Source organism: Antechinus flavipes, chromosome 2 (assembly GCF_016432865.1).
Source record: "Antechinus flavipes isolate AdamAnt ecotype Samford, QLD, Australia chromosome 2, AdamAnt_v2, whole genome shotgun sequence".
Classification (NCBI taxonomy): Eukaryota; Metazoa; Chordata; class Mammalia; order Dasyuromorphia; family Dasyuridae; genus Antechinus; species Antechinus flavipes.
In genome coordinates, this window is record NC_067399.1 from 322593654 (window position 1) to 322620704 (window position 27051).

At 36.5% G+C, this 27051-nt stretch overlaps 1 protein-coding gene and 1 long non-coding RNA gene across 7 annotated transcripts in view; one reads left to right on the forward strand and one right to left on the reverse strand.

The window, feature by feature from the left end:
- Positions 1 to 17282, reverse strand: part of SIPA1L1 (signal induced proliferation associated 1 like 1) — a 290775-nt gene extending 273493 nt beyond the window's left edge. For 3 of the 6 annotated variants that reach the window (XM_051977675.1, XM_051977676.1, XM_051977674.1), the window contains exon 1: positions 17174 to 17282. The gene's annotated coding sequence lies outside the window, so the exon portion shown is untranslated. The remainder of the gene's footprint in view (positions 1 to 17173) is intronic. The other 3 variants (XM_051977679.1, XM_051977678.1, XM_051977677.1) reach the window with 1 other exon arrangement.
- A 9-nt stretch (positions 17283 to 17291) lies between these two features.
- On the forward strand, positions 17292 to 21144 carry LOC127549540 (uncharacterized). The gene is made up of 2 exons (XR_007950653.1): positions 17292 to 17757; positions 18774 to 21144. It is a non-coding gene; the product is annotated as an uncharacterized LOC127549540 (long non-coding RNA).
- Positions 21145 to 27051: the final 5907 nt, after the last annotated feature.

Sequence of the window (27051 nt, forward strand, 5' to 3'; positions counted from 1 at the left end):
CCATTTCATATACTGCCTTTCTCTTCTCTCAACTCCCATAGCCTCCTTTTAGTCTGTATCACACTATTTAACTTTTAATCATGTCCCTTAATAGTTCTTGTATCTATAATTTCAATGGTGTAAATTTTTATTCCATAAACAATGAAAACTTTTTACAACTTTGTAAACAATCTTTAGTTGCTGTGACAAAAAATAAAAAAATAAAAATTTAAATCATCTAGTAACTAACCTGATGAAGAGCCTTTCTAAACATAATTGGGACTAATTCTCAAAGGATAGATATACAACTTATTGCTAGACCAGTAGCTGAAGCTTTTCCAGTTTGGTAAGACCTGCCAAAGCTTGTTGGCATAGTCTTTAAGAACCTAAAATCACCTCAATGCTATAATATTTCTGGCATGGGAAACAAGATGCACAAATACCTATAGGTGAGAGATGGACTATGAGGTTCAAGGAATAGCTAATAGTCTTGTTTGGCTGGAATGTAGAATAAATAATGGGAAAGGTGAAATAAGTATGTAAACACTGGCTAAAACCAGATTGTGAAGAGTCTTAATCAGTGAAAGAAAACCACGAAAAGTTTGTGAACCAAATAAATCCAATGTATTCGGAAAATTATTTTGGCAACTATATGAAAACTGATTTGGAAAGGGGAGAGCCTGAAGTCAGGGAAACCAATTAGAAGGTTACTGACATTTAGCATGGGGTTGAACACATAGATGCTCAGTAAATATGCACAATTACAGAATTCTTGAGAAGCAGAATGACCTTAGAGATCAATTAGTTGAATGCTTAAAATTTATAGATGAGAAAACTCATGCCCTAAGAAGTTAAATGACTTGCCCAAAGTCAAGCTAATAATTAATCAGGGCTGGCACTAGAACTTATGCCCTTTGACTCTCAGTTCCCTGAACTTAATAAATTTAAAATTTAGCCAAAAGCATGACACGACTGACACTTAAAGCATTTTAATCAGAATCTAAATACTATGCAAACCATAATTCAGTAGATTCAAGTGCATATTTAATTTGCATTTTAATGAAATATAGGGTCTATTATTAAAGTAATGGGAACTGAGCAAAAAACTCCAATTTTTCACTATTAAATATAATTATTAGAATGTATCCATTTTAGGTGATCCAATATATAGATTAGTTCAAAAGACTTACCACAACAAATATTCATTTTCCAAATGAATAATCCCTGACAGATCTATATAGTTGTTTTAATTCTAGACAGAACAAGACAGTTGCAAGTGTGAACAAAAGACCACCCTTGGTAAGTTCAGAGATTTCAAATCAATGTTACACTTTCAAGGCCAATTTCCAGGGGACCTTATATCACTAAGAGTCATCTCTTAACCAAGAAATAAAGCAAGTCCAGGTTGGACAGGCAAAGTGTAGCAAGATGTGAGGTTGGCTTATATCCATTTAGAACTAAACTAGCTTTACTATAGTGCAAGATATGTGAAGGGGAATACTGTAATAAATATGTAAAATGTGAGTTGGAATCAAGTTGCAGACTACTAGATTAACATAAAAATGGAAAGATGAGGTTTTGGGGCACAAGGGTAATGTGATGAGATCTATGCATTAGAAAGACTAATGAGTATAAGATGAAATAGTGTGGAATTAGATATGTCTCAGATTGAAGGACAAGTGAGGGAAGGTATTTTAACAGTTTTGGTTAAAATCAGAATTAGGGTGGGGGCATGATTTAGGATGACAGAACTATCACTGAAAGGACCTTTAGAGGTCATCTAGTCTACTGTCTTCATTCTACAAAGAAAACTAAGGCTCAGAGGTAAAGTGACTTACCAATGGTCACAAATATATGCCAGAAGAAAATCTGAACATGGGTCTTCCTGACTTCATGGACAGTTCTCTATCCACCATAGAACATAGCCTCTTAAATTTTATTCTATATAATATGAACATTAATGCATAAGATAATGTTTTAACACTACCTGTTAAATTCCTACAGTCCCACTATTCAGGTCAGTGCTGGTTCTTTGGTGTAAGTCTCTTTATAAATTTGGTAACATGATGTTCAATAGTTTAAGACCATTTCTATAAATAAATGACTGGATCTTTGGAACTCTATAACATAACAGCAAAGAAAAAAAATTAATGATGAGCATCATTAATCTCCCATACTGACACCACATCCATCATTTGAAATGGGAATTAAGTTTCAAGAGTACTGTGAATAGCACTAGACAGCCCATTTGAAAATTCCCAACCAAAATTAAGAAGAACAAACTTTGGGCTTTCATACTGAAAATTATTAGTTGGGCATTAGGGAATCTACTGACTATAATGACTATCTTAAGTAAAGATGATAAAATATACAAAGTCTCTCTTTTGTAAATACTTCTGATTCTCATAAAAATTCATTTCTCCCTCTTCACAAAAAGGATATTCAACATATTACTGTTTACATGAAGAAACATGATCTAGAAAGTAAAGTGGAGTTGGAGTCCATCTGACTTGGGAGTAAAAAAGACCTGATTTAAGGGCTGCTAGATTGGGGCAGTGGGTAGAGCACCAGCCTTGAAGTCAGGAGGACCTGAGTTCAAATCTGGCCTCAGACACTTAATACTTCCTCGCTGTGTGACCCTGGGCAAGTCACAACCCTAATTACCTCAACAAAAACAAAACAAAACAAAAAAAAAAAAAAAAAAAAGAAAGAAAAACACCCTGATGTCCTACCTCTCTCGATAAGTATGACCATGGAAAAGCTATTAAATCTCTGTAGGCCTCAAGTCACTGAAGTTTTATCTTTGTTATAGATGGTATTACACAACCTTCACTGCCATAAGGAATTAGTTCCTTGAATGAAACAATGAAACCACAGATTTCATTTTAATATTGCTAATAATAAGCAATGACGTCCAGACAATTTCACCTTAGGCAAACTAAATTATGTACTTGATTAAAACAGGTAAAAAGATGAATCGAACCACTCCGGTGGAAAGACTGATGGAATCTGAAAAACATAAGTTTTCCCAGTATCATATAGTGTGGAAAAAGCACTGGTATTATTAAGAAGTTCAGAAAATATTTGTATTGGAAGAAGAGTAATACTACTCAGCAAAAAAGAAAAAGAAAAAGAGAGAGAGAAAGAAGAAAGAAAGAGAGAGAGAGAGAGAGAGAGAGAGAGAGAGAAAGAAAGAAAGAAAGAAAGAAAGAAAGAAAGAAAGAAAGAAAGAAAGAAAGAAAGAAAGAAAGAAAGAAAGAAAGAAAGAAAGAAAGAAAGAAAGAAAGAAAGAAAGAAAGAAAGAAAGAAAGAAAGAAAGAAAGAAAGAAAGAAAGAAAGAAGATTCAAGAGTTCTGGTAACTCTTTAATGAAAATCTTGTGATCACTATTTATTTAAATGTACACTGACAGACTTTCACAGGTGATCCAGTTTACAAGGAGATAGCCTAGATTACAATCTATCCAAATTTCAAGGATCAAATACTATACAGAATGCTGGAGTTTGAGTCAGAAAGACCTAGATTCAAGTCCTACCTCAGACAATTACCCCTATTGATGTTGGTCAAGTAAATTAACCTTTCTGGGCCACAGTTTCCTCAACTGTAAAGTGGACTCAATGACCTTTAAGATTCCTTTCAGCTTTAAAATCAATGATCTTATCAATAAAATGTATATAAAGTTCTTTTTAAATTAAAGGACTATATAAAGGAAAACTATTACTAACATCATATTTTCCATGAAATCTTTACCAACTTTTTAGCACTATAAATTATATGTGATTCCTCCCATCTCCAACTTCTGCCAGCATTTAAACATATTTTCATGCATTATAATCTTTCACATACATATAAGTTTTATCCCCAATTGAAAATTGGAAATGATATACATAAATCTTTGAGGAGACTGTTTTACATTATGCTTACATCCCACAAATCTAGTAGTGTTATAAACATAGCATATGTTCAATAACTATTATTGAATTTGCATGATCTACATTACTACATCGCAAGGTTTTAGGTTCTTTTACATGGTTGCAGACATTTCCAGCTTTCTGTCAGGTCTTCCACTAAATGATTATCAAATCAGTGAAGTTTTTTTCATGATTAATGTATCTTCTTTTCTATAAAAATGACTAAATATATAAGTTGAAGTCCCCACGCCAAGTGAGTGAATAGAAACAATTTGTTCCAACAGCCATGAAGGTGGCTGAAGCAGGCTCTGTGGAGAACTTAAGAGTTTTGTCAGACATCAAAGATGCCAAGATCATCCACTGCATCTCCAGCCATCGATGGTCATCCTAACTTCTGTCCTGCCCCTGGATTACAATGACTCAGGAAGAAAAAGTGAAACAGACAAACAACTTTGTCCTACTCGGCTTTACTTAAGTCCAATTCACACACATATCAAGACTTTACCCTGTGAAATCACTGGCTCTCTTCAAAAACAAAGGACAAACAAAAAACAAAAAAAAAAAAAAGTGTGTGAATCCATATGTGGAAAAGAAATTCATGTTCTGAAAAGCATGCCAAATGGTTTCAATTTCCCAACAAATGCCTTACAACTTAGGGCCACTGTCTATTTCTTTCTCCCCCATAAGCGCCAAAGAAATTTCTATAATAGATTTTTTTAAAATCTCATTAATTGGTAATAAGTTGGACTGAGGGCTTACAAGCTTTAGTCATTCAAGACTTCCAGTTTCTGCAACAGAATTTGACTTTGTTATATTGGAATGCATTAACTATATAACATTTTCCACTATCCATGAATAAAATTTTATTTAGAAATACAAATGTGATCTCTGAACAATTGTATACATTCTTTTAAACCAGAGGAACAGGGAGATGTTTATTTAGGTTCTCAAGCATACCAGAAAACCAAGTCCATATTTCTTTAGGCAAGAGCTTTCCCAGAAGCACATTCTAATCCCTGGCACAGGTGTTCTCTCTATACCACCTTTTTCAACATCTGTGACTGGGATTGCTAAGCAGTTGAGCCCTTCCAGAGGAAGGCAATAGAAACCTCCTCCTCTTTTCTAGATGCTTCTGAAAAGGGAAGAAGACAATTCTATTTAATATTAACCACTGACATCACAAACATCCCTTTTAGAAAAGAAAAAAACCTTTTCTTAAAGTCCATGGCATATTCAAAAAGAAGCTGTTTTTGCCTGAAAAAGAAGAGACTAGTTTTTCTCCCATTTTTTTGCCAGACATATTCATGTAATTAATATATGCAATTAAGATTAAATAAATGGAAGTCAATTTGAAATGAATCCTCTCACTTTTGCCTTTCTATTCCACTCACCAATTCCTTCTCATTGTCCAAAGTTACTCTTTTATGCCTTTTCCTCTTCCCCATCAAGCCCCAAATCACAACCCCACATGATATTTGCAACAGATAATGTCGCAAATGATAAAATGGAGAGGGACCATTTAAGAGCAACTGCAACTTCCCTACACTATCTCTCCTCCTATCTCTAAGTTGGAGCTACCTGTCCCTATTTCTTGATAAGACTAATCCTATGCCCCATAACTCATGACTCCTACAGGACCACACATCAGCAACTTTCATGCATCTTCAATTTTTCTCTTTCCCCTGGCTCCTTCCTATCAAATATACTCAGTCTTAGGAATTTTCCAAAAGCCTTCTTCTCCAAACCTATTTAGCTACTATCCCATCTTTCTCCTTTCTCTACTAAATAAACAATAGTAATAATTATAGCTAGCATTTATATATTGCTTTTAAGATTTACAAAGGATTTTCACAATTATTTCACTTGTTCCTCATAATAATCCTAGAAGGTCAGTATTACTATCTCCATTTTACAGATGAAAAAACATCTGTTAGGTAAACAGAGGTCAACTGACTTGCGCAATATCTCACAGCATTTGAGGCTGAATTTGAATTCAGATCTTTCTGACTCCAGGCCCCAGAGTTCCATCCAGTGAACCACCCCGCTGCCTACAACCAATATATCAATTTCCCTCAAATCTTCCATAGCATTTTTTTTTTATCTCTTATGCTTTTATCTAATATTGGGTGTTACAGTTACTTGTGTGTCTACTGGGTCACCCTACTAGACTAAATTCCAAAGGGGCAAGGATCTTGTGTTATCTTAACACTGTTTCCTCTTACACCTCAAATGTGTTCTACATAAAGTATCTGAAGAAAGTTTCTGAATTCTTGTATTAAGAACAAAATTTTGTTTTCATATTGAAATTTTTACAACTAAAATTACATGCTTAATTATGTATCTTCACTACAGTGGTACTCAGGGCACATAACTTTTGATTAGTGATGACGTTACAAAACTGAGTCCCATTTTCATTAAATAGGAGTTTGCACAGCTAAGGAAAAATTATCTAGAGAAAAATGTGATTCTTATTTTAATCCAAAAAGCAACAATTTTGCAGAATTGGGACTTGTGACTTTACTGGAATAGAGAAGGCCCATTGATAAAATTTCCTTTATCAGTGAAGATCTGCAATTGCTCAGCAATTTACATTTTTAGCTGTTTTAAACACAAAAGGTTAAGTTCTTATTCCATGGTCATAAAGTCAAAATGTGTCAGAGGCTGGATTTGAACCCAGGTCTTTCTGATGCCAATCTATGCGTAACATAAGGCTCATTTAATACATAATCCATGCAACAGAAATTTTAAAGTAAATAAAAGATACTAAGGAAGGCACCATAAAATATGTAATCCTTAATTGTTATTATAAGAAGAGATAATAGTGATGCAAATCCAACTAGCTTTTTAAAAAATATTATCCAACAACAACCTAACAATATGGACTAAGTAAATACCAAGAAAAAGGTTTAAAAGCATAAAACATTTTAAAATAGTCTTGGGGGAGAGGGAAAACCAAAATTTGTAGCTTTCTTAAAAGAATTATGAATATAGCATAAGATCATAGGTCTCTAAGGATTATTATCACTATTATTTTATTATTATTATTATAGCTACTATTTATGAAGTATGTGGTAGCCATCTCTAGAGAAGAGGGAGAGAAAAAATGGAAAAAATTACATGATAACTTTATTATATATTTAAAAGGAATAGCAATATGTAAATAATAGATTTGCAATGCTTGTTTAGTTCCTTAAATTAAATAGTGCCAGGCACTGTCCCCTAAGGGCTTTAAAAATATAATCTCTTTGTTCATCACAATAAACCTGGAAGGCAGGAGCTACATTTATTCCCATTTTACAGTTGAAAAAACTGGGGCAAAGAGATTAAATGATTTGCTCAAAAAAAGTGTCTAAGACTGGATTCAAACTCAAATTTTCCTGACTCCTGACTTTACAGCAATGTATCCATTGTGCCATGAGCTAATTATTCCAATATAATACAGACGAGTTCTAATCTGAATTTGGAAACAATTAAACTGCAATGGAAATTTAAATATTAAAAATTTATAAATGGGGAAGATTCTGAAGAAGTTGGTAAATTTCAAGTTCTCCAGATTTCCTTCACAAACAGAACTTGAGCTTCAGGGCGAACACAGACTGGTGAAAGATCAAGAGGAGCTGGGGCTAACCAAGGGTCTTCCAGATACAATCAGACTAGATCTGAATTAAGACCCTGGATTAACCAGTGAGAAGTGCAAATACCCTAGGGCTGCGGTGTGGCTCACAGGAGGAGCCTTAGGGCTAGCTGGGCAAGGCTAGAGCCTCCGCAGGAACCACAGAGACTTTCACTGTTTAAGACTGTTAATTGAGTCGGAGTTTGAGTACCGGATCTCTGAGAGAATCTCGGCTGATTAGGACGGCCAGGTCCAGCGGTGTGGCAGAACCGCTGCCCCGGGCAAGAAGGAACCAGCGCCCAGAGAGTGCAGAGGCAGTGGGGCAGGAACGCTGATGGCCGCAGGCACTCACAGGAGGGGAGAGCTCTTGGGTTCTTGATCAGAGAGCGCTCAAGTGAAGCCAGAGGCATCATTTCCCCCACCCCACACAATTAGAGGTGCTTACACTAATATCTCTTATTAAAAACAAAAATGAACTAACAAATTAGAAAGAACCCCCACAATTGAAACATATTATGGGAACAGGGAAAACCGGGGTTCATCTTCAGAGGAACACACTTCAGTAAAAAAAAAAAATACCCCAAAAAGTGAAATGGCGTCCCACCCAGAAAAAAAGTATAGAACTCGAAAAAGAATTTTAAAATCAAATGAGATATTGAGGGAAAATAAGATGAAAAAAAGTTAACTAACTAACTAAAGGAGATACAGAGTCTCAAAGACGAAAACAATTCTTTGAAAATTAGAATTGGGCAAGGGGAAGCAGGTGAAGCTATAAGACCAAAAAATAACAAAACAGATTATAAAGAATGGGAAAATAGAATAGAATAGATGACATAAGAAAAACGACAGATCTGGAGAACAGATCAAGAAGAGAAAATATAAGAATAATTGGACTGTCAGAAAGTTGTGACCAAAAAGAGAATCTTGACACAATAAAACAGGAAATAATACAACAAAATTGTCCCAGAGTGATAAACTATGGGGGGAAAGTAAACATAGCAAAAATCCAACAATCCCCATCTCAAAGAGATTCTTTGTGGAAAACACACAGAAATATTGCCAAATTTCAAAACTTCCCAGATCAAAGTGAAAATTTTGCAATAAATAAGAAAAAAAAATTCAAACATGCTGAAGCCACAACTAGAATTGTACAAGACTTATCAGCAGCTACACTTCAACAACGATATTGTATGAGGATGTATTCTGATGGAAGTGGATTTCTTTGACAAAGAGACCTAACTCAGTTTCAATTGATAAATGATGGACAGAAGCAGCTACACCCAAAGAAAGAACACTGGGAAATGAATGTGAACTATTTGCATTTTTGTTCTTCTTCCCAGGTTATTTTTACCTTCTGAATCCTATTCTCCCTGTGCAACAAGAGAACTGTTCGGTTCTGCAAACATATATTGTATATAGGATATACTGCAACATATCTAACATATATAGGACTGCTTGCCATCTAGGGGAGAGGGTGGAGGGAGGGAGGGGAAAAATCGGAACAGAAGCGAGTGCAAGGGATAATATTGTAAAAAAAAAAAAAAAAAAAAAAATTACCCTGGCATGGATTCTGTCGATATAAAGTTATTATAAAATAAAATAATATATATATATGTATATATATATATAGGGAAAAAAAAGACTTAGCAGCAGCTACAATAAAAGACCACAGGTCCTAGAATCAACAATCAAAAGAACTAGGAATATGGCCAAAAATATCACATACAGCAAAATTATCTATAATTCTGAAAGAGAAAAAAGGGACATTCAACAAACTTGTAAATTTTCAGAATTTTCTATAAACCAAACCTAAACTTAACAGAAAATTTAACACATAAGAATCACTATCAAAGATCAATTTTAAGTAAATCAATATAGGAAAACAGTTTAAATACAGACAAACCGGGTTTTTTTACATGGGAAATATATACTTACATAATATTTGTTTAAGATTCACATCAACAATAGGGTAGCTCAAAGGAAAGATTGGCAGAGTTAAGATAAAAATAATAATCATGTTATATAAATGAGGTGTAGAGGAAGAATAGACACAAAGGCATTACAGGGGAGAGTAGGGGTCTAATTCTGAAAACCTACTCACATCAGGAATGAGTTCAATAGGCAATACTATGTCTATGCCACGAAGGATATAGTACCCTTCAAAATCTATAATGAAATAAGTGGGGAGGAATGGGCTGATGGGGGACAAAAGATAAGGGAAGAAGACAATGGAGGGATACTTGGATGGGAGAGATTAAGTAATAGCAATGAAAGTTATGAAGCAAAATTTAATTAAGAGTCAGCAGGGTAGGAAAGATGTTGGGGGGAGGTGAGTGTATGTGTATGTATATATCTACATATATATACATAAATATATCTTTTAACTGTAGCTTGCTTGGGGGTGGGGGATGAAAGGGAGAAAAATAAAGTAAATAAAGTGCAGAGCAAAAAATCAAAACTACTTACAAGGAAGTAAAGAAAAAATGAACATTCACGAATATAATTTCTTCTACTAAAATATTATACTTTTTTGATCTGGTAATTTGCTGTTACATATTTTGAATCCTCCCCGATGTTCTGCTAGACATATGATAATGTTCTCTTTTATTTTGCTTTATTTTGTTTTGTATTTCTTTTGTTGTTGTTGTTGTTGTTGTTTGCTTTTTCTTTTTTTTTCCAATAAATCTCTTTTTTTAATTTTTATTATTATAGCTTTTTATTTACAAGATATATGCACGGGTAATTTTTCAGCATTGACAACTGCAAAACCTTTTGTTCTAATTTTTCCCCTTCTTTCCCTCACCCTCTCCCCCAGATGGCAGGTAGACCAAAACATGTTAAATATGTTAAAGTATATGTTAAATACAATATATGTATACATATCCATATAGTTATTTTGCTGCACAAGAAGAATCGCATTTTGAAATAATGTACACTTAACCTGTGAAGGAAATCAAAAATGCAGGTGGACAAAAATAGAGGGATTGGAAATGCTATGTAGTGGTTCACACTCATTTCCCAGAGTTCTTTCCCTGGGTGTAGCTGGTTCTATTCATTATTGAACAAATGGAACTGATTTGGTTTGTCTCATTGTCGAAGAAAGCCATATCCATCAGAATTGATCACGATATAGTATTGCTGTTGAAGTATATAATGATCTCCTGGTCCTGCTCATTTCATTCAGCATCAGTCCATGTAAGTCTCACCAGGCCTTTCTGAAATCATCCTGCTGGTCATTTCTTACAAAACAGTAATATTCCATAACATTCATATACCACAATTTTAGTATAAATCTTTTTTAAAACTACAAATGGAATATATGCCTTAAGGAACTTTATATTTCAAGAAAACTAAACTATCAAGATGAAAAAACTGAAACAAGGTAAAATAATATGGGTAGTCAAAATGAAAGACGAATTAACCAATTGTTTTTCATGATAAAGTTCTACAAATTTTTGAAAGAATAATGATATAAAGCATTAAGCAGGTCACTTTTTAACCTTTTAAGAAATAAAGTTGAGGACATACAAAATGTGAGCTATTAAAAAGATTATAACACCAAAGGCTGATTGTCAACACTTGATCAAGACTTTTGTGGAAGACATGCACACTAGTCTGCTAGTGGCTCTGACAACCAATCCAACCATTTCAGAAAACAATTTGAAATTATGCTAATAAATTAATTTGAATGATCATTCCCTTTGATCTGAAGATTCTATTGGCACATAAAGGAGAAAATGAAGTCAAGGAGAATAATTAGAAAATTATCCATTAAAAACACACACACATACCCTAAGGTCAAAAGAAGAAAAAAAGACCAATTATTCTAAAATGCATATAACAACAGCAAACCACTAGAAACAAAGTGGATGTCAACTGCTAGAAAAATAGCTAAACCACCTGTGGTACATTACTTTAATGAAATATGGCTGAGTCATAAGAAAAAGAAATATAAAGAACATAGGAGGAGCTTTGGAAGAATTTTATGAACTGATGAAATGTGAAGTAGAACCAGGAAAACAATATACACATCCAGGAACAAGAATGGAAATACTAGTAAATGGAACTGAACACTGTAATTGTAACCAAGTTTATCCTCCAAAAAAAAAGAGACAAGACTAGACCTTGCTCCTTTCTTGTCAGAAGTGGAAGATAATGCATATGGTACACAACATATACTGTCAAACGTGCTTGTAGTTAGTTTTATTGAATTGCTTTCTTTTCTCTTCTTTTTTGGGAAGTTGTTATAAAAGATGGTTGTCTAGAGGGGACAGGTCAAAGGGAAATACTGGTAATTGAAAAAAGGATATGAAAAATGATTTAAAACAAGACATTAGACATTAGATATCCTCAGATATTTCATTTCTCTCCTTGGTTACACTCATTTTTCTCTAATCACCAACCTCCCTAATAAACTCAACATTGGGAAACATTGTTAGCATCTTTCAAGTACCAATTAGCCCTGGCATTCACAGTATAATCTACTCCTCTGATGAGAAGAGTGAACCAAGAATTCCTCAATCTCCACTTAAGGAGGTGAAACAAGGCAAACATCTCATTTTCTACTTGGCTGCCCACTATTTGGACTTCTATTAATTTTTTTGGCTACAATTATTTTGAACTTTTGATTTCTCCATGTCCATGATACCTTACCCTACCTTACCCCTCCAAATTTCTTATATATTTTGTCTCCTCTCATTAAATTGTAAGCCACTTGAAGTCAGGAGCTATCTTTTTCATGTTTGCATCCCTAGCATTTAGCACAATGCCTGGTGTTTAGTAAGCACTTAATAAATGTTTATTGACTATATATATCAATAAAATATTTTTAAGATCATTTTATCTAGTTTTGCAACAAGAACACAGATTTTAATACCCACTCAATAAGAACTATTACTAAATACTAGATAGATACTATGCTAGGGGTTTGAGGATAAACATAAAGACAAAAACAAAACAGTCCCTACCCCCTCAAGGAGCTTACATTATATTGGAAGAGACGATATGTTCAAATATGGGGGAGAAGAGAAGAAAAGATGATGATGAGGGGAGCAATGTCTAAAATTGAGTTTTTAAGGAAATCAGAAGCTGAGTCAACTGCAGAATAAATTGAAGGCCTAGAAGATAGCCCCAAGAAAAGACACAGCAATGTCAATGGAGATGAAGTGTCAGACTCAAGGAACAGCAACAAGGTCAATGTGACTTAAAATGGATAGTGTTCAGCCAAAGAGGAATAATGGTAGATTACAGCTGGATCATGATGGATTTTAAAAGTCAAACAGAGTAGCTAAGAGTTGATTCTAGAGACAACACGGAATCTCAGGAGTTTACTGAGTAGGGGGTCAGATATGAACTTTAGGAAAATGACTGGCAAATGTATGGATGCAGGAGAGGCTTGAGAGACCCCTCTATAAGTATTCCTCTTCCCCTTTCATTGTTACAACAAATATTTACATGCCTGTTACCTATCAAGTCTCCCAAACAAGGTCTAAGACACACATCTTTGTTTTGTTTTAAAAAGAGGGCTGGCTTGAGTTTCTGCTTTGCAATCTAACCTAGAAAAAATACTTTGCCTTTAGGGGGTCTAAAGTTTTCCTATCTAAAAAATAAGGGATTAAAATTAAAGGATAGTTTCCAGTTTTAAAATTCAATAATTCTAAACCCTAGTCCAGAAAAGACGTGTCTACTGTGAGACCCTGGCTGACATGGTGCATACAGAGCCAGAAAGATCTGCCTCTAACTTCACAGTGTTCTCTTAGAGGCAGCTAGTTCTAAGGCTCTAAATTGCAGACCAAGAATTGATCTCACTGGTAAAGTAATTTTCATGGAATTTCTGATATCAGTGAAATCATAAGTATAGTTCCTATCCCTATCAGAGACCAATGAATCCCAACTCACTCTAGGCAAAACATAAGATTTATTATATTATCAACTTCTAAAAACAAAATCCATTTAAAGGGAATCAGAATTAGGATTTGACAAATCTAAAAGTTATGGCAAACTAATAACTGAGGAATAACTTTATAATCCATTGATACACTTAAAAGTGCACCAAGACTTTCGGATCACTTGTACTTTTTTAATGGCAGAAAGAAGCCATAAAAATCAATATCTCTACATCTAGCTACACCTTAATGGAACAAGTCTTCTGTATTTGTCATTCACAGATGAGGTTAATCATTTTCTTCTTCCTAGAACAAAGAATGTGAGTCCTAAGTCAGAAACGTCTACTGAGAATCCTCAGAAAGGTTTTCATACAATACTGTGCAGCATTAAAAATATGAAAATGGAAATTGTGGCATATAATTTATGTTGTGATTCAATCATTATCCTACTTACTAACTCTTTAAGAGCAGGGATTCTGTAATGTTTCCATTTATGTTTCAGTACCTTGAATATAGTGGGTGCTAAATAATTAAAAATCTGTCTTTTTTGGTTAATAAAATGGAAAAATTCTGCTTCCTTTCTATTTTTTGTTATTGTTCAGGTCGTTTCAGTGGTTATCTGACTCTGTGGGCCCCATTTGAGCTTTTCTAGGCAAAGGTACTAGAGTGGTTTTTCCATTTTTTTCTCCAGCTCATTTCAGAGATGAGGAAACTAAAACAGGTTAAGTAACTTGCCCAGAGTCACAAAGCTAGTTGTCTGAGGCCAAACTTAAACTCAGATCTTTCTGGTGCTCAATCCACTGTGCCACCCAGCTGCCTCCCTGTCTATCCAGAGCTCCTCATTCTCCTGGTCCCACAGCTGCTCAGACAGGTAACAAGCTTAGTGGTAGATCAAGGAAACATTCACACTATAACCTTAGAGCCAATTCCAGTGCCCCAAAATGTTTAAAAAAAAAAAAAAAAAACTTACAGCTATTAAGATGTAGTCCTTAATTTTTGACTTTAAAGAAAATATTAATAAGCAGATATGAAGTACCAAATCAAAGTAACTGATGAGATGTCCTAACAAATACTAATAGAAAACATGAACATCAGAGAAAAGACTACTGAATTTCGAGATTCTCAGAAAACCTGTTCTATGCTAATTTAGTCTTCTTCCAAAGGTATTATTGGAACTATTGTTTAAAGTTCAATCCAATCTAGTTGCACTCATTCACTGAAGTCACTGCCAATTTTGCTTGGCACTTTAGATATAAAGTTTTCCTTGCACCAAAACTGGATTTTGAGCTTAACCAGCTGCAGAAAGGTGGGGGAAAAAACAAGAGAAGCTAACAACAGCAACACCTACTGACTATGTTGAGTCACTTGCTAAAAGCTTTGTCTACTTTTAAATTGAGTAAATCCAGATGGATAGGCAAGTTTCAATAAGAAGCCTTAAATAAGAAGACAAGAAAATAAAATATGTTACTTATATAAAACTATCCATCCCCAAATACTTGGTTTCTTCTGGCTAATTAGAAGAGTAACATTTTTGTCCCTTTCAATAATTATTTAAAGTTTAGGACAAACAAATGAGTGAGAAAGGCATGGGGGTTTTAAATTAAATTTCCTGAATTCCTTAGTTAATACCCGATTTGTCATCTAATAGCCAGATGTATCACTGAGAATAAACTCTATTATTTTTTAAAGCATTTCTCTGGGACTACTTGCTATCACCAAGTTCCGCTTTTATCAATCTGCTGATGTTCATTCTGCTAAAGGGTTGGAAGTGAATTAACTTAACTACCTTTCTAAAAATGAGAAAGGAAAACAGTGACAAGTTTCTAAGGACCATACATAAAAATTAAGAAAGCAAGCATACTTTATGGGACTCTAGACTATGTCTGATAAAGAAGAAAATGCATTTTAATGGACAGTGGATTGATCTTCCAGTTAAGAAGAGCAGCAACAAGCAAGTCTAACCTCGAACACATACAACCTGACCAAAGCAAAGTCATTAAATTAACTGTGCCTTAGGCAACCCTCTAAAACAATTATAAGTATCTCATTAAATACTTTCTCTTCCAAAAAAGTCATCACAAAACTTTACCAGAAAAAGATGCTTAGGTGACATTCATTCCCAATTACTCCTCCCTCAAAAATACATTCCCTAAATCCTCGGTCAAATTTAGACTTTCCCAGAAATTGAAACATTTCTCATTTATCTCCATATTTTCCAGCAATTAACATTATTAAAATGTAAGCCTGACCAATATTACCTAATTTAGAATCAGAGAACCTGGGTCAAATCCCAGCACTGTATGGAAAATTCCACAAAATTCCTATCATTTTAAAATATTAATAACAGCTATCAGGTATACTTTACCAGGTACCTTCCTTAACAATCCTGGGAAACAGAGAATGTATTATTTCCTCATTTTGGAACAGGGAGCCTGAGTTCAGTGATTTGCTCCAGGTCACATGGTTAATAAAGGCAGGGTTCAGCCTTGAATAAAAGGTCTTCTCATTTTGAGTTCAATACAGATCCACTACACCACCCAGACATGAAAGCCTAGCAGCTTTCTGCTAAATTTCCAATATATGATCTGGGAGAGTTAGTAATAAGTATTATCACCATAATATGAATTAGCCTATCAATTTGCTTCCTCAGTCACTCTCAAAGGATATTGAGATAAAAAGATTCAAGACAAGTAAGTTTGGATGGGGACAGGCAAACAAGATCACCCTAGATGTTAATATTCTCTCTCTGCTCAAATAATCATGTATTTATCTATTTACAAGTTAGCTCCCCAGAAGAAGATGAAGTAGGAAATATCTCTGAATCCCCAGAACCTGGCTCACAGTAGGCACAAAACAGGTGCTTGTGGTACAGGGACTGCACTGGGTGACCTTGAGCAAGTCACAACCTCTCTGACTTGTTTCCTCACTTGTAAGATGAGAGAGAAGGTGAACTCTTAAAGTACTTCTCAACCTTAAATCTGGGATCCTATGATCAATGGTTCTTTCTAAAACAGTAAAACAATTGAGGTCTGTTAATTTTTCAAATATTTAAAAGATTAGGGGTGAAGTTAGGAACATATGGGTGCAGGAGGAAAAATTATTTTTTGCTGCAGCCTCCACCTTTCTTCCTTTTACCTGCTCCAAGAGAACAGGGCTAAGACATCCTCCAGCTTTCCCTCCTCCAAACCCTAGGGAGTGAAATTAACCACCTACAAAAGCTTCACTTCTCCCCTACCTTTCCCACGATTAAATCATTTAACACATCCCCTAAGGCACAGCCTACAAAAGGCGTTCATCAACGTTACTAGGGTTCCAAAACTAAATGGGAATATTTTAGGGGAAAGATCAAGGGGATGTAGAGTACAGCTAAGTTGGGCACAGAAACAAAATGCATGAGCTCACGTTAAACTACCTCTCCCAACGGAAAGAACGTTTAGATCAGATCACCAATGAAAGAAGCTAAGTCTGCTCTTCCCCGCCCCCCCATCAGTTTTGCAGATTCGGGATTTAAGGTATGTATATTTACACAAATGCATCCTAACCTCCCAACAATGTTTAATATGGGTTCTTTCCTAGGCATTTCTACAAGAATGGCACTACTCCCCAAAATCGAAAATAAAAGTTTAACCTCTCCCCCCCCCAGTCTCCCCAATTAGCAAACGCGCATTCAAATCGAGCTATAAAAGCAGAAAGGGAACAGCATACAACCATGCAACAACCTCCCCAGGAATTCTTTCATCTTCCCCAGCCCCCCTCCACAACCTGACACCTGGGGAAGCCACTTACCCCTTTCTAGTTGGGAGCCCCCCCCTCCTGTCCAGCTCCCGGAAGAGACAGATGGTGTCCAGGAGTAGTTTCCACTCGAGCTCTCTTCTGAAGAGAAGGAGGAGGAGGAGGAGGAGGAGGAAGAGGAGGAGAAGGAGGAAAAAGAGGAGGAGGAGGAATTCTGGCTACAGCGGCGCGCATACGCGCGCACACACACATACACTCTCACATATACATACACACACACACTTGCTCTCACACACACACCACTGACACGCTGCTCTACCGCCTTCTTAGGGTTCTCTGCGGAAAACAAGCAAGGCAGAGATTGGGGAAGAAGAAAAAAGAGGGAGGGGAGATGTGGAGTGGAGGGGGAAAGAAGAGGAGGGGGAGGGGGAAAATCAGATCAACTCAAAAAAAAAAAAAAAAAAAAAAAAGTCTTTCTCTGAAAAGAGTATCCAAGGAGAAGAGAGGAAAAGCCGAAGGAGAGAAAAGACCAGGGAAGGAAAGAAGGGTTCTTCTGTCTATCTTCTGGAAACCTGGGAAGAGGAAGCGATGAAAGGACTGGAAGGCTAGGCAGGGGGGACTGGGGTGCCGCCACTCAGGTAAGGAGGCTGTGGGGGGAATGGATCCCCCTCCCCACGCCCCTCACTCCAGCCTGACCTCGAGCAGCACTTCCCAACAAGACCCCCCGAAACCAAGGAGAAGGATGAAGATGAAAAGGAAAGAAAAGGCGGCGGGGGTGGCTCAGAGGATGGGAGGGGGTCGTTGGCTCTCAGCCGAAGAGGGCAGGGGGAGTTGCAGGAGTAGAGGGGGCGGGGAAGGACAGGTAGGGAAGAGGAGGTCGGAGGGGGCGGGAGGTTCACTGGAAAGGGACTGTACCGGGGAAGGAGACCGGAGGAGCTCCTAGGAAGGGGAGGCTGTCTCAAAAGCCGACTGCTTTCCAACCAAGCTCCCCAACTCCCCGCGACTCTCAGCGCCGCATTGACTTTCGCTCGCCCGTCCGCTCGTTCCCGCACGCACGCACGCACGCACACAACTCCCTAACAAAGTTGCAGCTGCTGCGGCTGCTGGTGGTGGTGCTGCTGCTGCTGCTGCGGTGGTGGCGGAGGCGGCTGCTGCTACTGGGCTGCTGCTGCTGCTGCTGCTGGAGCTAGTGATGGTAGTGGCGGCGGCGGCGGCGGCGGCGCGCACTCGCTCACTCGCTCGCCCGCGCAGAACGTTCCCTTCCCCACTCCCAACTCTTCTTCTTCTCCTCCCTACTCCCCCAACCTTTCTCCGCCCCCTCCTCCCCCTTTCCACTCTTACCACCCTACCCCCTGCCCGCCTCTCGGCAAGTCTGGGGGGTGAGATCACCTCCAGGGCTTCTCTGAGTCCCCCGGCAAGGTCTCGCGAGAGTCCCGGGAGACAGCGGGAAGTGGAAGGAACTGGTGGGATGGAAGATGGTGGGAGGAGGAAAGGAAAAGGGGAGGAGGGCAGCTCTCAGCGCCGGGTTGTCATGACGACGGCCAAGCACCAGATTCCTGCCGCCTGCAGAGAGCCGGGGCTGCAAACGTGGGTGCGCAGCTAGCTCACCTCTCTCTACCTCTCCCTTCTCTTCTCCCACCCTCTGCCATCCCAGCTCCGCCACTGCACCGCAGTAGAAAGCGGGGAATTCATGCGACCTGGGGAGAGTCCCGCGTAATTTCAGCACCTGCCCGATGGGACAGATGTGGACCCAAATAACTTTTGTAGAGCCCGGTGCATCTGGTGCAATTGAGTCCGTGGCTCATGGTTAAAGGTAACGCCCGTCTTCCAAATTCCTACCGTGTAAGTACTTTCTTAACCCATCTCCATCGTAGCTCTGGGGCCAAGATCGAAGGATTGGGATCCTGGAAGATTCTAGTTCACATCCCACTTACTAGCTTCCTGTGATTGGGGGAGTCTATTAACTTTACAATCTCAGTGTCCTCATCTATAAAATGGACATAATAGCAACTATCTCTCAAGATTGTTGTAAGGAACAAATGAGATAATTATTGTAAAGCTCTCAGAATCGTGCTTGTTACACAAGCTAAATAAATGTTAGCCATTATTATTATTTATATTGTCCTTCCCTGCTATGCAGCTTAACTCACTGTTCTATAGACAGTGCTTAGAATATATAAAGGCTATTAAATGAATAAAGCATTTATTAAGCATTTAACTTATGCATAGCATTATTCGAAGGACTGGAAGGTCATAGAGAAAAGTTTACAATCCCTGCTGTCAAGGAGTTCACTTTCTAATGCTGCCTTTCTGGTCCCTCCAATACACTATAAAATACCTTTACCTTTCCATAATTAACCTGCTTTGAGTTTCTTTTAGCTGGTGACCTCACAAAAGCCCCAACAGTTGAAAGGAGGAAAAGTGTTTAGAGTTTTTAAAGACTATTAAAGTTTTGACAAGTGTGTGTTCTTAGTGCTCTTGTTGTTCTGTCCATCCATTTCTTCCTGACCTCTTTAGGGGTTTTCTTGGGCAAAGATACTAGAGTGGTTTGTCATTTCCTCCCCAGTGGATTAAGGCAGAGAGAGGTTAAGTTACTTGATGAGGTCACTTAGATAGTGATTGTCTGTGGCCAGTTTGAATTAGGTTTTCCTGACTCCAGGTCCAGCACTCTACCCACTGAGCCCTAACTGCCTGATCATATTGTCTTAATAAAGACTATACATGAAACCCTGTTAAAGGTGGAGATAATTCTCAGTACTTTTTCACCCTTTGATTTTAGGCATTTAAAAGCTTAAATGGAGGACTTTCCCCTAAAATTCTATAGAATCTGCATTTAAATAACAGTGCATGCCAAAAATTGTCTTGAAAGCACAGAGCATTTTCTCCCATCTTTTCATTGATTTTATTTCATTTATATGACCTTTAAGGTTTATAAAGTGCTTTACATGCAGTACTTTATTTGATCCTGATCCAAATTTTATAAATGAGTCAATTGAGGTTAAGAGAGATTAACTGACTTCTAGGGTCACATGATTTTGTATGAGAACTCAAGCCATCTGATTCCAAGGCAAGCATTATGTTTTATGTTATTCCACCCCACCCCACTCCTATTTCATTAGAGTAGAATGAATTATAAGAAAAAATATGGATTTAGAGTCAGAATATGGAGATCGAACTCCTGACTATTATCATAGTCTACTGATGGGTCTGTCTGCCTCCCATCTCTCCCCTATCTGAAACAACTTCCATTCAGCCATTTTCTGAATTAAAGAATAAATCCAACTATGTCACTCCCCTACTCAAAAAAACTTCCTTTGGAAGCCAAGATAAAGTACAAAATCTAGTTTGGGGTTCAACATAACAATTCACTTCACCCTACCCTCTACTTCCCCCCACACACATACACTCACTCACTCACTCACTCTCCTAGCCTTCATAGACCTTTCTGTCTGTTTTCTTTAATCCAATGACACTAATGTCCTGGTTGTTCTTAATAAAATTGGCTCCAGGCACTTTCTCTGGATGTTGAAGATGCCTAAAATGCTCTCTCTCCTCATCTCCAATTACTGGCTTCTCAGACTCTTCTTGATCTTATTTGGGGTTTTCTTAACAAAGATACTGGAGTGATTTGCCATTTCCTTCTCCACTTATTTAACAGATAAGGAAATTGAGGCAAACTCAAATGAATTGTCCAGAGACATGCAGCCAGATTTGAACTCACAAAGATTTTTCCTGACTCCAGATCTGACATTTTATTTACTTACCACCTCCCTTTTTCTTTTTCCCTCCCTCTCTTCACCCCCACCCTCCAGCTACCCTACTGGCTTTTCTGGCTTCCTTCAAGTGTCATCAAAATCTCATCTTCTATAAAAGAAGCCAATCCCAATTCTAATGGCTTCCCTCTTTTTATTATTTTCTATTTTTCTTTATATTGTTTATTTGAATACACTAGTTTGAAAGTTGTCTCCATATTAGATTGTGAATTCCTCCAGAGTCTTAACAAACATCGTAACGGATTGTTTTTTTTTGTTTGTTTGTTTGTTTTTTATTTAATAATAACTTTGTATTGACAGAATCCATGCCAGGATAATTTTTACACAGCATTATCCCTTGCAATCACTTATGTTTTGTTTTTTCCCCTCCCTCCCTCCTCCCCCCCGCAAGATGGCAAGCAGTCCTATATATGTTAAATATGTAGCAGTATATCCTAGATACAATACATATTTGCAGAACCGAACAGTTCTCCCACTGCACAGGGAGAGTTGAATTCAGAAGGTAAAAATAACTTGGGAAGAAAATCAAAAATCAAATAGTTCACATTCATTTCCCAGTATTCCTTCTTTGGGTGTAGCTGTTTCTGTCCATCATTTATCCAATGAAACTCAGTTAAGTCTCTTTGTCAGAGAAATCCACTTCCATCAGAATACATCCTCATACAATATCGTTGTCGAAGTGTATAATGATCTCCTGGTTCTGCTCATCTCACTTAGCATCAGTCCATGTAGGTCTCTCCAAGCCTCTCTGTATTCATCCTGCTGGTCATTCCTTACAGAGCAATAATATTCCATAACATTCATATACCACAATTTACCCAGCCATTCTCCAATTGATGGGCATCCATTCATTTTCCAGTTTCTAGCCACTACAAACAGGGCTGCTACAAACATTTTGGCACATACCGGTCCCTTTCCCTTTTTTAGTATCTCTTTGGGGTATAAGCCCAATAGAAACACTGCTGGATCAAAGGGTATGCACAGTTTGATAACTTTTTGGGCATAATTCCAGATTGCTCTCCAGAATGGCTGGATTCGTAACGAATTTTTTTTAAAAAATCATAAATTAATTTCAAAACATTGGCCAGTATAAATTAATTGCTATAATAGAGAATCCAAAAGAATTCCAAAAGTGACTTAGCAAATATCTGATTTACTTGCCAAATAGATACCAGAGGCAAAAAAGAATAGAATATAAACTTGCCTATAAAATCTTACAAAGAAGGATGGTGGACATTTATAAACAATATTATTTCATAAAGTAGAGAGAAGCAGTGGAGGGTAAAACCAGTTTATTAGAAAGTTTGTCAAAATATCAGACCAAGCCAAGACATCCCAAGGGCTTTCAAGGATAGAAATGAAATGAACACTGAAAACTAAAGAAAAATGGGAAAGATTTACCAAAAAAATTTTTTTTCAACAAACTGTTTTCTTTGTTAAAAGTGATAGATCCAAGCCTCTTAACATTATAAACCCTTAGGTGTATATAGATGAGGCAGAAATAACACTTTAAAAAAAAAAAAAAAAAGGAAGATAGAAAAGGTAATTAGATCGAACCAAGTATAGAGGGAGGAGATCTATACTGGATGTGTTACAATTGTGAAGGCATTGAGGGAATAGCTTTTAAGGATCTGAAATATACCAAAAAGAAAATCTTAGACCTTATTGATGTTAAAAAAAAAAAATAGTGGCTGAGAGAATATTAATTATTGTGGACTTATCTGCCTAATCTCCCATCTCTTAAAAAAAAAAAAAAAACTCAACCTTTTTATAAAATTAACTTTTTATTCATTATTTTGGGGTTTTTTACATTATCATAATTTTCTCTATTATGTTTCCCCCTTCTCTTCCTAGATAGTCATTCCATATAATAGTGTTTTTTTTTAAAGACCAGAACAAAAAAGAAAAGAAAGAAAAAGTCAGGGAAGGAATCAGCAGAACAGTTTAATACATTGATGAAGTCTGAAAGTAGGTGCAATATACAACATATGTAGTCTTTTCATCTTTTGCAAAGAGGTGGGTTAGGAGTACAGTGTTGTAGTATTTCACCACTGGTTTTGTGTATGTGGTCATCCTTTCCACTTACAAAGTTGTAGTCATTGTATATATTGTTTTCTTGCCTTTACTTCATTCTGCATCAGTTCAAGTAGATCTTCCCATGGTTCTTTAATTGTTACATTATTCATTTCTTATAGCACAGTAATAGTCTATTACATTCATATACTGAAATCTGTTTAATCAGTCCTCTATGACTGGTGGTCATCTATATATAAAATCTTAATGAGAGTCTCTATACAGAACTGAGATCCTTTTCAGAGAGGACACGAGCAGAGAATAAGCTGACATTTCCCAATGATATTCAGCAATGGGCCACATATACAATTACTATTTCACAATTAATAAAAGATGTAGAGAATATAAGATACTATTATATATGGTAAGTATGAACATGCTGTGACAAATTATTAACAAGGAACTCCAAAAAACAAAAATAAAGAACATCATCAAGAAATTATATGATAGAAAATAGGATGATTACATAGCAAGAACAAAGGATGACAGGGAGACAGCTAAAGTGCCCCTCTGGTATCCTAACATTATCTTAAGAAAAGGAGAAATGTCTCCATTGAACAATACATTGTGGAGAACTTTTGGTAGAGTATGTATAGACAAGAGTTCTGCAGGATGAAAAAGCTTAGAATGAATGAGATCTGTATTCCCATTTTGATGAGATAACAGATTCATTTGACTATTTTAAAGTACTTCCTTAAATCTGATTGAACAGTAATATAAACTGAAAAGAACCATAGAGGCTTAGAAATGAAAATATTTGGAGATTATATGTGGATTCAATCCAGTATTATAAAGGTGGTCTATTGAAAAGATCATTATATTAACTGGAAGCTAGAGACAAGTTCTTATAAAATTTCTTCTAGTAATCAAATATATGACTTTAGAGAAAGTAATTTCATTTCTTTAGGTCTCAGATTCCCCATATTTAAACTGGGAGGATTTGTCTAGAAAACATCTACCATCTCTGTAAAACCTAAAATCTCATGATTTTAAAATGAATTTCAATAATACAATGAATAATGAGAGTTTCCTACTTGTAACAACCCAAAACAAATGAAATGTAACAAATAAAAACAAACATATGTTTGACTTGATAATAGGTCAATTTTACTTTTCAGTTTTCTTAAGGATAAGAATTTTAGTCCTATGTTTTTCTCTTGCACCATTTATATACAAATGTTCTCTTCCACGGAATATATTTACAAATAGAATTCTCAAAGTAATTTTACTCTAACATAAAAAGTTTCATTGTAATAGTACAAATATGTTAAATTACTAATTTATTCTTGGAGTCCAATCTAAAATAAGTTAAAACCTCTGGTCTAAAATCTATGAATACATTTACTCTCATGCTACAAAATTATAAATAATTTTAAAAAAACATTAAAAACTGCCTCTGTTGTATGTTATCTACTACTAGGGACATTTTCATAATGAAATAAAATGAAGTCTATGAGCATTCATCTATTTTTTTCTTCATTTTAACATGGATTTTTGTCCATAGAGGATGACTGCTTATTAAAAGACCAACACCTTACAACTTCAAGATTCATATAATTACATGATTCCCAAAAAAACATTTGGTACTTTTTAAATAATTGACCAAATCTAATAACAGTTCAACTCTAATGGGACTCAAGGTGTGTTTCTCAATCTCAGATTCCAATACTTAAACTAACTCTAACCTTCAGGCATTGGTGGAAATGAATCTGAGTGTCAATCCAAAACTCCTGCTTCAGCTGTCCCTTCACTTGCTAGTCAACTGAACACATCAGTGTCAGAAAACTACAGAAACAGCTCAATAGACAATGGATTTGAATTTCCAGACACCATTTTCCTCTGAATACCACTCCCTCCCACAGAAATAGTCAGACAAACTGATCTCTGACCACCCCTGGGGACTAGAGAATAGCAGACAAGGGGTCTGCCAAGTAGAAGATTGGTTATCAGTCTACTTCCTTCCTGCCAGCACCCTTCTGCTGACTTTAGCTTCTACTCCTCCCTCCTCCCAAGATAGTAAAACCTCTTATACAGATAGACAATACACACAGTTGTCTGTTATTTGATCTCTTCCCTATTCTCCTCTGACTTTCAGAAATAAGTTGGATTCTTTCTTGCATTTTAGTGTCTTTGCCACAAAATACTGAGCATAAACACTGAGATACAGATACTCCAGTATGTTAGAGACCCCACGATCTCATCAACTTATTCCTGAAAGGATGCTCTACCCAATGGTAGAAATCCCAACCCATCCACACCTCCTCATTCTGAGATTCTTCCCTTAGTGGGGAAAGAAGTTCTTCCTTTAAGTCTTTTGTCATTTTGCTGGTTCTCCTTTTCGAGTAGTATACATGTATCTAGATAACACCCCTTATACTATTTATTGTGTGTGATATAACTTACTTCAATTCGATTTTTTTATCATTGAGATTTTATTAAATTGTTCCTATGTGCAGCTATTCATCCCCATCAGGCTACACTTCATAAGGTAGATTTCATTATAGTCTAGAAACCTCTTCTTCCTGGAAGATTGCTTTAGCCTTGAATGTATTCTCCTCATTTTTCACCAGGTTCAAATCTGGACTTCTCTCTCATACTCCCACCAGATCTTCCCCCAACCCCTACCCCCCCAACTTTTCAGCTTCCTTTTATGAGTTGTCTCCCCCTGCTAGAATATAAATTTCTTGAGATCCAGGACTATCTTTTTCTTGTATTTGGAATACTAGCACTTAGCTAAGTTCTTGGCACTTGGTGCTTGATAAATTATTGTTGACTAATTGACTATGCTGGCACTGGGGATTCAAAAAATAAAATGAAAAACATTCCCTGCTCTCAAGGAGCTTACATTCTATTTGAGAAATACAATATGTATACATGTAAACATAAAAATATGTAACAGTAATTTCAGGGGTGAGAGAGCACTAATTGCTGGGAAGATCAAGAAAGGTCTCCTGTAAAAGGAGGAAGCAATACATTTCTCCTTTGCCTTTTGGGTCACCCATAATTCTGATTCTTTGGAAACTGTGGTATTCTAGATTTTGTAACTACATTATATTCCTTAGTAGGATACTTATATTTAAAAGGTGAGGTGGTTAGAATTAGGGAGTAACTTGGCTTTATTGAAAAGCCTGAACATTTCCCACAATATGCCCAGCCTATTCGTTATGCTATGTAATTATGAGTCTACCTTTAGTGCCTGCCCAAGGTATACATACCTATCATTACATTATGCTTGACGCAGAAATCTGTCAGTAAAAGTAAGTAGATATCAAAAAAGCAGAGTGCATATTATTTCCCATTTTTCAACACAACTGCAGACACTTTCTCACCTTGGTACTGCTCCCTCATGTCTCCACAGACTTAATTCTTGTAAGTTCCTTAACTCTCACTCTGGGACCTTATTGTATTAATTAGTGATTGCCTTTTATGACCTAGTATATCTAGGTATCCCCAAGCATGATTCATGTTATTCTCCAGACATCTTCTCCCCAGCATAACTACTATGCATACCAGTACTCCACTCCTTTTCTACTTCTGAAACTTAAACATCATCATTGCTACTGAAAAGAATGTGTTAAGCATAATTAAAATTCAAAAATCACAATCTACTATTCTGTGTTACCATCTCAGTGACTTATTAAAATCCAACCACCTTGTCCTGGCCAATTGTCCCCCATACCTTTTTCTTTTTCCTTTTATTTGAATGTCATCTTCTTGAAGATACAAACAATGTTTTTACATTTGTATCCTCAGGGTTTAGAAGAATTCTTAGTGATAAACATTTAATAGATGTCATTCATTCAGGAAATATTAGGTTATCAGGTACAGCAGTAATCAATATGCACAATTATGCATCCTCTGCTACCTTATTGTGGTGTGAAGATCTTGACTCTGGATTTCTGAATGTTATGCTCATAAAAAAATATATACATATAATCTAGAAAATGATACCAAATTGGGAAAGGTTTTAAATGTGGGCTACCAATGCACTATGTATTTGTTACCCAAAGTCCAGCCCAGATAAATGTAGAAATATTAATCAACAAAAAGATGGTTTCTGGGATGATGGGTTTCTTTGTTCACAGC